This window comes from Helianthus annuus, chromosome 10 (assembly GCF_002127325.2).
Source record: "Helianthus annuus cultivar XRQ/B chromosome 10, HanXRQr2.0-SUNRISE, whole genome shotgun sequence".
NCBI lineage: Eukaryota > Viridiplantae > Streptophyta > Magnoliopsida > Asterales > Asteraceae > Helianthus > Helianthus annuus.
The window spans coordinates 53,276,097-53,292,147 of NC_035442.2; the positions used below are offsets into that span (position 1 = coordinate 53,276,097).

Here is a 16,051-nt window from a genome sequence, read left to right on the forward strand (position 1 = left end):
AGCATTCTCAGGCGAGTACATAGTTCCCCTATTTTACTGTTTTCGATTGTTTTGGGGTGATCCATATGTGTTAAATGATTTCAATGTTTTAACGATGATTTTTGAAAACGATTGAAATGGTTTATATTAAATTAATAACGATTTTGAGAAAGTGAACAAACTTGTTGGTTGTAATTACATAACGAATAACATTCATTAATTTTGGCCAAACCGACCGGTATTAGGTTATGGTACCATAGGATCTGACAAATCCCGTTATCAGACTGCACCCATTGTTATGTGTGGGTTAGGTGGGTAGCGACCGAATCTGTGATTGTTAATTTACCCTTTGGTGGTTTATTAATGCGAAAGGCGAGGTAGTCGAGTCACGAAGGTTTGAATGTTATTAACGAGATGACCAAAAGTAGTTTCACTATTAAAACGAGTTAAACGATTTTGGGATAAGTTACACGATTTGAAACGACTTTAACGAGATAAAGGATTTGGTTAAACGATTGGTTTTGGGATGTGATTAGATAATGAGACAGGTGTAGCATGATAAAAGCATGGTAGATACCCCGCTGGTACATCTTATATATAAATGCTCTTATCATATTACATTTGGAGTCATTATTTAGTTCACTGGGGGAAACGACTTTAAAACGATGTCACACAACGAGGTTTTTGAAATGATATAAACCATACGAGTTTTGTTAACGAGTTTTTACGAGATTTTTACAAATTGATTTAACTAAAGGTTTTGGGTTAAGAATCATGGCTACGAGATTTTATAACAAACTATAACCAATTTGATTTGAGTTGGTTGTTTATGTTGTAATACAGTTTTCAAAACAAGGTATGTATTTTGACTCTTGGAGTCTAACGAGGTACTACAACATATAAACTAGCCATGAATCTGACACTCTCATAAAACCTATATACTCGCCAGCATTTCTTTGATGACTTTGTTTTCACATATGTTTCAGGTATTGTTGAATGATGTTGATTGCTAGGATGCTTACTCACATAGGACGGGACGAGGCCTTAGTGACTTAATAACAATGATAGACTATGTTTAACTTGTTTGTTAGATTTCAAGACGATGTAAATGTTTAATGTTTAATAAAACAAAACTTCAAATTTCCGTGTGTCTTGAAACAATGATTCTGTTACAACACTCCCCGATGTTTCCGCCACGTTTTGTTGTTTTATCGTGGTCGGGTGTGACACGGCGCCTGGGTTCTAAGTCCTGCGATAAAAACAGAAAAGATTGTTGGTCAGAAATCTCACCACGGCTCCGCGCTCAGCTGAACACGGCCCCGTGGTCGTGATTACTGCGATTGTTTTCCGGATCCCTGTTACTGGGGAGTTCGACACGGCCCCGTGCTGCACCAACACGGTCCCATGTTCAGCTCTCTGTAACTCGGAAAATAAAGACTGCCAGTAAGGATGTTGAGCAGGGCCTCGTGTCCAACCAGGCACGGCCCCGTGCTGCAGTCTACAGAAGCTGAAAAATTAAGAAAATCCTATAAAAACAGAAAAATAAGAAAAACGATTAGGTCGTTGATTCCTAACTTTCTTAAAATCCTTGTGTCCCAGGAAATGGCGCCAAAAACTTGATGTGTGCATAGCATGATATATTTTTTTTGTTATATTTTAAGCCCTTTTTAACACTTTAGTCAAGTTCTAAATTTATAAAGCACACCATTTTACTAACACTAAACACACATATGGACAAGTGCACCCATCGTGAACGTAGTATAGCATTGGTAAGATACCGAGGTCGTCCAAGGACACAAGAGCTTTTAATACCGGTTTATCCTCAACGTCTAATCAAATCAAAAGTTTTAGAAAAAGTTTTAAATATAAAAATTAAAAACTAAAAATGCTGAAAAATAAAAATAAAAATAAAGATAGACAAGATGAATCACTTGGATCCGACTCGCCTTTAGTGTAACCTTTGATGATTTCTACACTTTTGCACGTTTTAAGAGATTATCTTAGTTATAGTAGTAGGCCCCTCTGTTGAAGGTGACGTTACACTCAACCCAGTAGTTTGAGTCCGCAAGGATACAATCCTAAAGGGTCGGAATATTGGAAGATAATTAATTAAGTTATTAATGCGTAATGTGGTAGGCCCCTCTTTTGAAGGTGACGTTACCCTCGACTAAGTGGTTTGAGTCAGCAGGGATACTATCCCAAGTAGCCGGGTTAATTTATTAATAGTAGTTTACATATGAGGGGATCAAGCCATTCGCACGCCCGCCATCCAATACCAGTGGGTATTGAAGGAGCTCCTAGTAAGTTTGACCCAGGTCCTTGCAGGATCTATACTCTGAACAAGGAAAGAACCTTACCAAACCATCCCCTTAACCCCCGACCAGGTAGCCAACATATCTCTATATAGACCGTAGATATATGAATGGTGTAAATCTTTTATTTTATATAGACGGTAAAATAACGACAAGACACCACGGACAAATATTAAGGAAGTTTCACCTTCAACATAAGAAACTAGTTATTAAAGTCATTAATACAAAACCAAATAAAAAGTGCAAAAAGATTAAAAATCAAAAGTATTACACTAAATGCTTGTCTTCACCAAGTGTTGTAAGAGACTTAGGCAAACATGGCCTTTGATTGTCAAGAACTCTTACTATCAATCTTGGATCCCGAGACTACTACACACACTCTATGATGGATGATGGATGATGGTGGTGGATGTGGGTTGTAGTGGTGGTGGAGTGGGTGAAGTGGGAGAGAGGTGGTTTGCCAAGGGATGCCTTTGAAGTGAACCAAGCACCTCTATTTATAGCCTGCACAGAAGCCCGGACACGGCCCCGTGTCCATTGCGCACGGCCCCGTATCCATCCTCTTTCTCTTTCTTAATTAATTGCAATTTATCTGCATTAGCTCCACACGCCCCCGTGTCAGCTGGGCACGGCCCCGTGTGCAGAAGCGTATCTGTACTATCAAGATTTGCTTGGATTCTGCGAATCTTAGCATTGACTACGACCTGTGTTGAGCTGGGCATGCCCCCGTGTCGGGAATAGAAGCTTCTATTGCTTTGTCATTTCTGCATACACCTGGCCACGCCCCCGTGTCCGCTGGGCACGGGGCCGTGGTCAGCCTTCTGTTCTCTTGTTTTTGCTTGGGAAGATGCTGTCGAGGGGTCGGGCATGCGACGTTTATCCCCACTACTAGAAAATGAGGCTAATGCAACCTTTTACATGCAACTCTTTTCAATTGTGTTGCAGTTGACTCTAATGCAACTTGATTCAACATAAAGGTTGCATTAAAATACCTAATGCAACTTTTTTTTACAAAAAGTTGCAAAGCTTTATTGAAATTGTAACCTTTTTAATTAAAAGTTGCAAATGTTACTAAAAATGCAACTTTTTTTCTTAAAAGGTTGCACGTTTTATTTAAATTTGCAACTTTTACTCAAAAAGTTGCATTGTTGATAGCTTTTATTTTAAAAGGTTACATAATTTAATAACAATACAAAATATTGATAATTTTTTATTTGTAAATAGTAAAAACTTTCATTTATTGTTTTGGTGAAATTTGATATGTAAATAATTTTCTTTATAATAAAATAAATCATGAGCATCAAACTATGACTAAAACTATTTATTACCAAACTCTTTTGCAACTGCAATCATTAGCAACCAATTTTGTTATTGATTCACATTAGTGCAATCATTAGCAATCAATTTTGTTATTGATTCACATTACTAGAGAACTAGGTATCTCAACCGCAAGTTTGAAATACCTTTTGTGCTTGATATGCACTGACAAAAAATGCTCATGGGTAAACCATAAACACACACATTGATCACCTAAGAGAATCTCTTAACTCTAAGCTTGCTATTAATGCATCTTTCTTTGAAAGTGTTTTAATTATGATCTTGTTCAAGCTTTTGTGCCACTAATTTGGGTTTTAGTGACACTTTTCATGTGGCATATTTACTTAGCATAGTTTTTTAGACCATGCGTAGTCGTTGTGGTGAATAATGCCTCACCTTAGGGCGTTTTGCGCCATGTGGCAGCCCAGTCAGCAATGGGACATTATTAGGCGTTTTTACAAAAGGGGTGTAGTGGTGATGTGGTGATTGTTGGGCATTATGTTTGTAATAAAATAAAATAAAAAAAAACATTTAAAAAATCTTATTGGCCAAAGAATGGAAGCTCAAATGTGATTGGCCAAGAAATTCCTCCACCAGCGTGATTTATAACACACCATAACAAAAAAAAAAAAAAAACCAAACACGCCCATGCGTAGTGGCTGGTCGGCGAGATTGAGCACAAAAAACGCCCCTTTGGACAGCCACTACGGGTGGTCTTAGTGGCATTTAGATCTTATGCCACTAGCATAGGTTTTTAATGGCAATTTAAATATGCCACTAAATTTTTTGGTAGGTTTTAATTTCACTTTACAAATTTACATACCACTGAAAATTCAAACACTTTATCTAAAAAATTTTCCTCTTTCCCTCCTAACAAAACCTTTTAATAATTTTCCCCAATTTTTTTCCCACCCTCCTAAATTATTAGTTTTCCCTTTGAAGTTTTGAACACAATTAAACATCCCCCAAATCAATTTACCATTCCAAAATCAAATTTCATATTCCCACTCCTTAAACCTAACCCTTCATTGATTTCCCTTCCGTCTCTCTCTTATCTCCGGGAATGGCGACACCATAGTAACCACATGATGAACGGAATAGTGCCACCGATTGAAGGTCTGCGAAGACGAAGAAAAATGGGAAGCCATTGAGAAGCGACTTGATTTTGGTCAGGATGAAGAACTGATCGAAGAGGTTCACAGGTCAAACGAATTTAATTACTAATTTGTATCTTTGAATATTAAGTTTGGAAATCGAATTGGGACACAATTAGGTTAAAATGTTAGACTTTTATGCCTCAATAGTTGCTTCGAGTTTCAGAATCCGAGTTGCTTTTGTTTAATTAATTTTTTGGAAAATTTAGATGTTTTAGAACTGATCAGTTATCAATTTTAGATGTTTTATAACTGAATCAGTTATCAATTGTCAATTTAGAGGTTTAGTAATGTTACTATGGACTTTGATATCAATTCCTTATATTGTTATTTATCATACCTGTGATCAAGCTAGCCTGTGCTTTTCTTAAGAGCAGTAAAAGATGGTTTGTTATGAACTTATAACATAATTTATTGCTTATTTGTTCTTTTTATGAACTTACTTTGATTTTCCCATCACAAGGGTTGAGGTTGATACTTATTTAGTTTGATGTGGATGTTTACACTGAAAAGTCAAATTGGGACTCACTTTTACGATTTCTTTTGGGTGGCAATAATTACTGATAAACAAGTAAAGGTTGATTGCTAGTAATCACAAGGTTCCTAGTAATGCCTCCATGTTCTTATTTAATGAACACAAGGTTTATTGTAGACAAACAGTTAATTACGGTTGTTTTGTTTTCAGGTGCTATCTCAAACACCTGACTCTGGAAAACCCCTTCCTATGGCTTATGGTGATTTCATTAATGAGCGTCCTTCAACCACTTTTACTGTTCGAGGAGGTATTTAATGTATATCTGCTATGTATCATGTTTCAAATGCCTCATCTTTAGCTAATATATTCTTGTTTGTTTTGGAAAATTTTGACTTTGATCTCTTGGTTCTGTATCTTTTACCTAAAAAGAGTAGCGAGCTCTTTTACACAAGGAAAAATAACATCAAAGCTTCAAAAATTTGCTTTAGGATAATAACTTATATAAGTAGCTTGCAGGTTCCAAGCCAGCACCACATAAGGAAAAAAGTCAACCTGATCAAAACTTACTTAGAAGACATCAATTTGAATTGTTATCTTGTCATTTTACCTTCCATCCAACTTCTAGAAAGCTGGTTATCTTGAACCAGGGTTTTTATTTATATTTTTAATTTTTTTCTCTGGCTTAAACAGAGGTGCTTAATTTTTTGAGTGAATTTCAAAGATTGTCCTTTATCTTTATACCCATTTCCATGCCCTGTCCTTTATGTTCAAAATTGACGAGTTTTGTCCTTTATGTTTTCATATCATACACGTTTTGTCCTATAGGCCTAACCCAGTTAGTTTTTTCAGTTAAATTTGGTCCTATGCTTTGCACATGAGGGCATTTTTGTCAATTCAAAGGTAAGTTCAACGGCAGATTTACAGCTCAAAGCTTCTGCAACCTTTTGATTAACAAAAATGCCCTCATGTGCAAAGCACATGACCAAATTTAACTGAAAAAACTAACTGGGTTAGGCCTAAAGGACAAAACGTGTATGATATGAAAACATAAAGGACAAAACTCGTCAATTTTGAACATAAAGGACAACGCCTGAAAATGGGTATGAAGATAAAGGACAATCCTTGAAAGTCACTCTAATTTTTTTAGTTAGACAAGGTGGTTACATTTCTATGTTATTGTGGTTAATTTAGTATTTTGTGAAAGCCTAATTAAATCTTAGTGTGATCGATTTTGGCATACTTTCTGATATTATGTTGCTTGTTATAATTTTTTTTATGGCCTCAGTAACATGGGTATTGGGTAGTGAAGACTTGAGAAACGATTACACACCAAATGTAAAAAAAAAAGTGAGTGAGACTCATGCTTACATGGCGGTGACGTGGGGTGAAAAAAATATGAAACTATAACATGTAGGCTAAGATGTCAAGTGAGGTTCTGGTTGGGATGGGTATTTTTAGTATGTGTTAAATTTAGTGGGTCAGGTTAGTTGACCCATAAAGTCAACTTGTTGTCAGTGTTTCGTTTGTATTTGTAAAATAATTAGATCATCTTCAATTGTTTCACAGACACATGCTTGAAATTATATAAAAACATACTTATTGATCTATGTTTCGTATGTAATTCTCTCATAACATGGTGACTAGGTCTAGCCAATACTAAAGATGGAAACTTTGGTGAATGATTTTCTGAGGTATGTGGCTTGTGTATTGTTTTTTTAGCTTCCCATGTAATTTTTGGCTGCATGTTGGTAATTTGAATTAGAAATCGATTAAGGTTACACACTTACGCTCAATCCTTTTTGGTTTTATATCCACATGATAAAGATTTTATTCATATACGAACCTTCAAGACAAAAAGACAAAAATCTGACACAAATTAAACTCATATTTAAAACCCAATTCGAGATGATTTTCCATATTGGCCCTAGCGGATTCTTAGCAATTTTTAAAAATAATTGTGTATATTGATGGACTTTTTTACAAGGAGAAAATTACTAGTAGTAAATATTGCCTCAGGCTGTGGTATGATAGAACTGCACCGAATGTAGGTCACTTTGGTATCCACATAAACATAGCAAATGAGTAATGGGTTGGACTGAGCTGTGAAGGTTAATTTAGAAACGAGAGTAGCTCTTCTAATTTGCACAGGTACCTGAACTCGAGAGTTCAAATGTGAAGTCTTTGTACCGGAGAGCTCAATCATACATAAACGTGGCAGATATGGATCTTACAAAGCTTGATATTAGAAACGCCCTCAAGGTCGACCCAAATAACAAGTAGGAACCTTCTTACTGCCTACATTATTTATTAAATTGGTTTAATATGCATGCAAATTATTAATGTGTTTTTTTTTGTTGTTGGAAAATTAGGGATGTGAAATTTGAATACAAAGTAATGAAGGAGAAGATAAAAGAATATAACAAAAATGATGCAAAACTTATGGAAATATATATGTGAATTATTGAAAACTCATAACTGTCAAAAATCTTGGTAGAACACTTGTTTATTTGGGCAGAGGATATGGTTGGAAATATAAGAACGTTTACCAAAATTCTTGTATTATGTAGGAAGTCACACTTGTAGAGTTTGATGGAGACGGAGATTACCACGTGCCTGTTGAACTTGGAGGTAGTGGTGGAATGGTATGCTTGAAATATATTTCTATGTCTCTATGTTATGCATTATGTTTCGCTAAGCAATTATTATATTCATCAAGTTATTAATTTTATAAGGCTTATTTCAACTAATTTAGAGGTTGAAGTTGAGAAAAACTAGTTGCTGGAAATGTGCAAAAGGATTGAAGATGATCATTAAAGAAAAAAAACCGAGCTTGAAACTATGCGAAAAGAGTTTGCCAGCCAGCGACACAACTTGGAAGCTATGGAACACAACTTGGAAGCTATGATACGGAAGGTTATGAAACAAGTAGTTGAAGATCGAGATGAGTAGAATGTTTTCACCTTTTTATTATTGTAATTGACTGTAAAGTTATTTAAGTTTTAACAAACATGTTGAAGTACACACTTTGATTATTAATGATATCTTTGTTATTATTGTTTTTGTGTAATTACTATTGAATTTATATCAATTAATTGCAAATGAACTTATTTTGTAAGGTTGCATTTGTGTAAAAAAATTGTTGCTTTTGCTATAAAAAAGGTTGCATTTTTTCTATTAAAAAATAATAACGGTTGCATTAGGTCTAGAAAAAGGTTGCATTTTTTGTAGAAAAAGTTGCATTTGAGTGTAGAAAATGTCGTATTTTTGTAACTAAAATACAAAAAAAGTTGCATTAGAATGTAAAAAAAGTTGCACACTAAAAAGGTTGCATTTGACTAGTAAATGCAACACTTTAAAAAAAGGTTGCATTTGGTCTTAAAAAGGTTGCATTAGATCTAATGCAACTGCTTCTAATGTAGCTCCCGATAAAAGGTTGCATTAGGCCTAATGCAACCTTTGCAAGGCCTAATGCAACTTTTTATCGGGGTTGCATTAGGTTCATTTTCTTATAGTGCCCGTTTCTAGTAATTATGTTAGATTTTGCTGCATATTTGCTCCTTTTGTTCATTTATGCTTATTTAACCCTGAAAATACAAAAGGAAAACAAAAGCACACTTTTTCCAACATTAGTACTAAAAAGTGTTAGTTTTATGCCTTAATTGATGTATTTTATATGTTGCATTTTACACACATCGTCAAGAAATCAAAATAACTGATAAAAATGGTAACAAAATCATTTTGGAAAAACCAGAGGGGTCATAAACCTTTGAGGAGATTGAAAAATATCAATTCAAACCCACCTGGTCAGATGAGTGTGACATCCTTGAGAATTTCATACCCATGGATTTTTCCACAGTTGAAGGTGTGAAAGCACCTAAGGCCAAGGTAATTCCTCTTAAAGACATCCCAACAGTGGTTCAAAACTCTGTTGCAAAGGAAGTTGAAAAGAGGAAGAAGAGAGAAAAGGTTAAAAATTTGTTTTGTGACTTTTGTGAAAAGAAAAATCATTCCACAAAGGATTATTTTCACTTAAAAGCCTATGACATTAACAAAACAAGCATAACTGAGCCTGCAGTAAGCTGCACCATCTGTGGAAAAACCAATCATCTTACTCATGAGTGTGTGTACCTCAAAACGTTTGAGGTTAAAAGAAAGGAGTACACATCAAAAACACCTATGAGTTCATCAAAACAACCAATCATCATGTACGAACAATTAGTTAGCTCAGGCTGAGGAGGAGTTTACTGTTCATCCATGCAAAGCTAAGCTATTGTAAATCATACAATCTTTTGACTAATGAAATCATGTATGATGAAAACTATTCTTCTTTGATTGTATTTTAAAGTTTATTTCCATTTCCGCTGCACGTCATTCTCTGTTTCATCTTCCATTTCTATTAAACAATACAATCAAAAGAAACTCAGATCCTAACACGAACGTTTTTATAAATAAACATAATGTTTATATTTACTACGAACATTGATATTTCCAAACGTTTTTACAAATAAATATAATGTTTATATTTATTTCAAACGCCCAAAACTCTGAAATATTTTGTAAAATAAATGTTATGTTTTATATTTATTCCAAACGTCAACGATTTGAATTTACAGTTCAAATGTTTAGTATTCGAAAATCATATAAATAAATGTAATTGTTTATGTTTATGTTTATCTCAATTATTTAGAGTTCGAACATTCTTATAAAAAGAATATATTTGTTTATATTCATGTATGATATGTGATTTATATGTGGTGTGTATATGCGTGCTTTATGAATTCATGTATGATATGTGATTTATATGTGGTGTGTGATTTGTGTCTTTGATCGATTCTGTAAAGTGAGTTATGTGAAATCGGAAACCAAAACCGAAGTATTGTGATATGTCATCATTATGGAATAGAGATAATGTATTAGGTTAACTAGTGACACGAAGAGGATTATTAAGCTACATTGAGAAACTAGTGAAACCGCCACTTATAAGTTCACCACTTCTAAAAACCCACCCCTCCTCGTCTTGTGTGTTACAAATCAGCCCAAACCCCCACCCAAAACCCTTTGCGCAGACAAAAAGGCCCAACCCGCCACCCTAGTTCCCTCTTGCGCAAGCCGGCCCAACCCATCATCCACCCAACTCTTCCATGCGGCCCACACCACCCAAACCGCCCCTAGCTCCCACCTTTCATGATATATACGTACTTGCATGAGGAAAAATCAAACCCTAAACCCCTTGGTGATCCTTGTGTGTGACGTGTGACACCTGGGTCACTGCGACCTTCAAACGAATACCAAGCCAATAAAATCTTGTATTTCATACTTGGGATCTGTGTAAATATGTGTATCTTTTGCACATATCAATTCTCGTTCGATTTCAAGCTCTAAATCGCTTTCTGGAAGGTTATATGCGCACTGATGCGTAAATATAACCAGTTTAATGCAACGAACTCTCCGGAATAGTGAAATATACTTAAAATAACTTAAATAACCTTTACATAACTTAGAAATAAGTTTTTGAAGGCTTTGGTATGGCAAAAACGAGTTAATTCGCTTACAGGGACTAAACTTGACAAACTTCGAAAGTATGCCAATTTGAACTGTAACGAACATTCCGGAACATGACCATAAGTTAAACACACCTTAAACATCCTTTATATAGCTTAGAAATAGGCTTTGAGGGGTTCGGTGTGCTAAAATAAACTTTTTGGTCATTCAGGGACTAAAAGTGTCAAAAAGTGCATAAGTTTGCACTTTCGCGCATAACTTACGTTCTGAATACATCCGGACATCCAAAAATTTATGTAAGCACTAAAATATTTTATTTTAGTGTTTGGCATAAGAAAAATCCTTTCGTCGCGCATTTTGGATCGTTTTTCGCGCTTATGCGCATTCCGTCGTAATTAACCGAACATCGCGATCGTACGACCAAACGCACCAACATCCGGCATATTTTTGAGCATGTTTCATGTATCCAATGTTTGATCATCATTTTAGGGCCTTAAAGATGGCTTAACAGGCCTTAAACATGTCGGAAATGGCCCCAAACCACATCAGGGACCTAAACTGTCATTTCTGAAAGTTGGTTGCAGATCAGAACTCCCAGGCGGCCCGCGTAAGCCCAGGGTGAACTCTTACACAGGCCGCGTCAGCCTCCCAGTATGCAGAAACTCGTTTTTACTGCTGCAAATGGCCTTTCAAGCATCCAAGGGGCAATGCCTCTTCACAATCTCTGGGGTTGGGGTCACATTTTCATACCACAACATTTTGACAAGTGTAGGAACGAGATCAAAGCACGATATTCAAGAAACGATCCTAACGGTCTTGCATATCCTATAAATACCCCCCCCCCATTTGGTGTAAAACCCACAAATCTGGTCAAAGAGCTCTAAGTTGATGACATTGCTTCATACCTGAGCTCCTGGATCAAGTTTAGCTTTCGGGGACCCTTCGTAAGTGTTCTTTCGTTCTTTTATTCGCTTTTCGAGTCCGAAAGTCAAGCTTTGTTTGACTTTCTGCGTTGACCAGGTTATGGTCAACACGAAGTTCGTTCGAACTTCATAACATGAGCGTGATCACGATGGTTATAGTCCCTAGTGACTACACCTACTGATTACCACGTTATCTAGGCTCAGTGACGAGTTGTAGTTTCGGCCAAAATGCGCATTCTTGCGTATTTTGTAATCAAACTACTCATAGGTATCAAAACCGTTTGTTTTGATACCAAACCTGTTTTCTGAACTTAGTTAAGCACGTTCTAACATGCTTAGCTCGTCACTTTTAGTATAGTGCTTATATAGGGTCGTAAGGTAAGCGATCTAAACAATCGCTTATACTTTCGAACCCGACCCATTTGGTTGATCCTTAGGATCCGACCAAACACATTAGGTGACCATAGTTGTATAGGGAATAACCTTCCGAGGTTATACCTTATGGTCACAACGTTAGGTGTTCCAAGCGCGTTTTACGCGAACGACGCGCTAAGGTAGCATAAGCTACCAAAACAGGTCATAATGGGTCGTAAGCACTTAGGTTAAGTTTCACTTTAGTATGTGGGCTTTGTTAAACCATATTACACGAGTCTCCATACTCGTTTGGTTTACGAACCCGCATCCTATCCAATCCTCCGATTTAGGTCCGGTATATTAACATAGTTACCTATATTAGGTGCCGTTTGATATCCGTGATCTCTATACAAGGACTTCAAAGCAATCTCAGGTGAGTACATAGACCTCTCTTTTACTGTTTTCCAAACATTTTGGGGTGAAACACATGTGCCTACTTGCTACTTTCATGCTTTTCATGCTTTCATATCATATGCTTGTTATGTTCAATAGTACATTTATAGTACACGATTTCATTACATTCTATGCTATGTATGCCCATTGTGTGCGTACTTAGTACATTGTTTTACATAACATTCTATGCTATGTATGCCCATTGTGTGTGTACTTAGTACATTGTTTTACATTACATTTTATGCTATGTATGCCCATTGTGTGCGTACTTAGTACATTATTTTACATTACATTTTATGCTATGTATGCCCATTGTGTGCGTACTTAGTACATTTATTCATCACATGCTCACATTTTGGTATGACATTTGGTTTGTTTAAATTATACAATGTACATTCATTAACACCGATCATGCCGCCCATTAGTAGGTAGTGGTACCATAGGACTTGACAACTCCCATTCCTGAAATCCCGGGTTTGTTTGGATTGGAAGGAATGACCGAATTCGATAAACATAACAACAAGATAGACCTTTAAATTCGTTTAGGGGTCTATCACCACAGTCACAAAGGCTTGAATGTATGCATTTTCACAATACCACATAGATGTTCATATCAGTAGAGCATGCATTTATTACACAAAACATAACTTTGATTTAAACCATGTTTTACTTCAATATCTTGTTTTTGTGCATTTTACATATGGTTTAGTTGATATATTTCACTTACCATACATAAACATTTTGACATTTACATACACAATTCATGATAAACATTTGACATTGACATTAGACATGGTTTTCCCATAAACAATTTGACATTTGATTATACATAAACATTTCATCTTGATGGTTTGGTTTGAGTAAGTGATCTTAGTAACGAGGCGTGTGTAATATGATACAAGTAGGGTGGATACGCCGCTGGTACTTCCTATATATAAGTGTTTGTATGGTATTACATATCGTAGCGTTATTTGAATCATTTCAATTTGAGACATATAACATTTTATACAAATAACAGACTTTTCACAAGACATTGATTTACAAACAACTTATCTTATACATACTCATTTTACATGGTTATTCATTTAACCATACATTATTCTCTTATTTATACATATCATCTGATCTTATCGTTTTTCAAATGATTTACAAGACAAAGCAAATTACAAGGTTCATGACTAAACATTTTCTCAAACATAAGTCATGAATTCTGTTTTCACAAAACCTATGTATCTCACAGGCATTTTTATGCTGACGTACCTATTTTCACATGTATTTTCAGGAGATGATGCATAGGACTTATCAAGACATACTTAGGCGGACCTGTGCCTTGCTGACTTAAAACGAGACAAGAACTAGTTAATTTATGTTATGTACTCTTTGGTTCTTGTTTAAAACAATGTGAACTTTCATGTTTGATTAATAAAACGAAACTTCAATTGCCATGGATTTGAAACAATAAATTCTGTTACAACACTCCCCGACGTTTCCGCCACGTTTTGTATGTTCTTCGTGGTCGGGGTGTGACAGAAAAGTTGGTATCAGAGCCAATGGTTATAGGGAATTAGGTTATTAGTAATGCTTTGACCTAGTCTATAACCTTCCTAGGACCATAACGCGAGTTTACTTGCGTTTAGTCATAAAACAATACCGTCACCTATCCTTAGGCGACGAGCACAACAAGAACATAAATTTCAAAACCGCTTTGAAAACTAATCATCTGTTCTAGGATGATTGATCACTAGGTTTTGAACGCTCTGTTATAAGGTTTTGAACCCCTTTTAATTTTCAAAACTCTCGTCAAAGTTTTGGGTCCTAAATAGTGTGAACACGTGCAAACTGGAAGAGTGAATGCCTGTACCCTGGGTTTTCTGTCTAAGGCTAGAGTGTTCGTACAAATCCACATAACCGGACCAGTCACTCTTACCTGGGAACTCTTGGGGTGAGTGTCCACTTATAGGCGAGCATGTCTTCGCGACACACTATGAGGATCTATTTGCTTTGATTCAGCCTTTGTGTTGTTTGTTCGCTTCGTGGTTCAAACAAATGACCATCAACCATGATTATGGTCATTGTAATGTCCTATTCTTACCCAATGCCATTTCATTTGTTTTCTTTCTTGTTTCTCTTTTAGAATGCCTCCTCGACGCGAAAACCAGATAGCGACTGCCGAACTGGCAGAAATCATTGCGCAGCAAATGGCTGCTCAATTCCCAAACCTCTTTGCTCAATGGAACCAAGCCAACAACAACAATAATGCCCCCTGCAACTTCAAGACGTTCAACTCGGCTAAGCCATCAAAGTTTTCTGGGTCTCAAGGAGCGACTGCACTTCTACAATGGTTCGAGAGTTTAGAGAGCACCTTCAGACATGTTCAATGTCCAAATGAGCGAAAGGTAGAATTTGCATCTAGCATATTTGAGAAACGAGCTTTGACATGGTGGAATGGTGTGATGAGAGATAGGGGTGCCGATGTGGCAATGGCTCAAACATGGCAAGAGCTTCGAGCTCTGATGATGAAGGAATTCTGTCCTCATCACGAGATCAGGGTCTGGAAACGGAGTTCGACGATCTTAAGCAAGTTAGCGTTGATCATCAAGCCTACACGGATCGTTACGAGGAGTTAAGTTTGTTATGCCCGAATATGGTTACGCCTTTGGATAAGGCAATCGAAAAATACATTGTTGGCCTCCCTGACTCAATACAAGACATTGTGACTGGTAGCAACCCTACTACAGTTAGACAGGCCATTGAGCTATCTGCAACCTTGACTGAATCAAAGATCAGGAAAGGTAAACTTTTTCGAAAAGGTGACAAGAAACCGGTCGAGGAATCGAACCCCATCGAGGAATCAAAGACCATGGATGAACAGACTGGATCCCCTAAGAAGTCAAAGAAGCGAAAGACTTCTCAGAACTTCGCCATGGTTACTCACAATGGTCAAGCCGTCCCCAACCAACCAGCTCAACCCCCTGCTAGGAAACCATACAATGGAACTGCACCCCTGTGCAACCAATGTAGCCTCCATCATCATGCCAATGTAATGTGCCGCAAATGCCAGACTTGTGGACTTATAGGCCATACAGCAAGAGTCTGCCCAGCTGCAGCTGCGCCAAACCCAGCTGGCAACAATCCTGCTCAAGGTTGTTTTCTACCAGGTTCTTCTTTCAACTGTGGCGAGATGGGTCATTTCCGAAGAAATTGCCCAAAGCTTGCTAATGCAAATCCAGCACAGGGATGAGCATCTGGCTGACTAGAAGTCAACACCGTTTAGAAATAATCACGTCTTATGTATTATTTTCTTTTGTTGTCAAGGTCCAAGAAACAGTTGTTATCGTTGTTCATAAATAAATCTTTTATTTACGTTGCAATGTATTTATGTGGTTGCATGTATAAACAACATATCCCTTAAAATACCGACAATCAAGGAACCGTATTCCTTGAAGAACAAACTACCCCCAAAATTCTCCCATTCTATGATCTTTTGCATTTTTCACGAAATTCCTAAATACCCGTTTCTTCTAAGAAAACGAAGTACAAGGCGCAAGTTACAACACGAGACGAATACCCAAAGTACCACTG

The 16,051-nt window shown here is 36.7% G+C and overlaps 1 long non-coding RNA gene across 2 annotated transcripts; it reads left to right on the plus strand.

The window, feature by feature from the left end:
• The first annotated feature begins 4,438 nt into the window (after window positions 1-4,438).
• On the plus strand, window positions 4,439-8,290 carry LOC110884988. 2 transcript variants are annotated; one of them, XR_004868791.1, is made up of 6 exons: window positions 4,442-4,810; window positions 5,448-5,544; window positions 6,882-6,928; window positions 7,286-7,513; window positions 7,805-7,879; window positions 7,990-8,290. It is a non-coding gene; the product is annotated as an uncharacterized LOC110884988 (long non-coding RNA). The 2 variants fall into 2 exon arrangements; XR_004868790.1 differs by having other exon boundaries at window positions 4,439-4,810; window positions 6,882-7,513.
• Window positions 8,291-16,051: the final 7,761 nt, after the last annotated feature.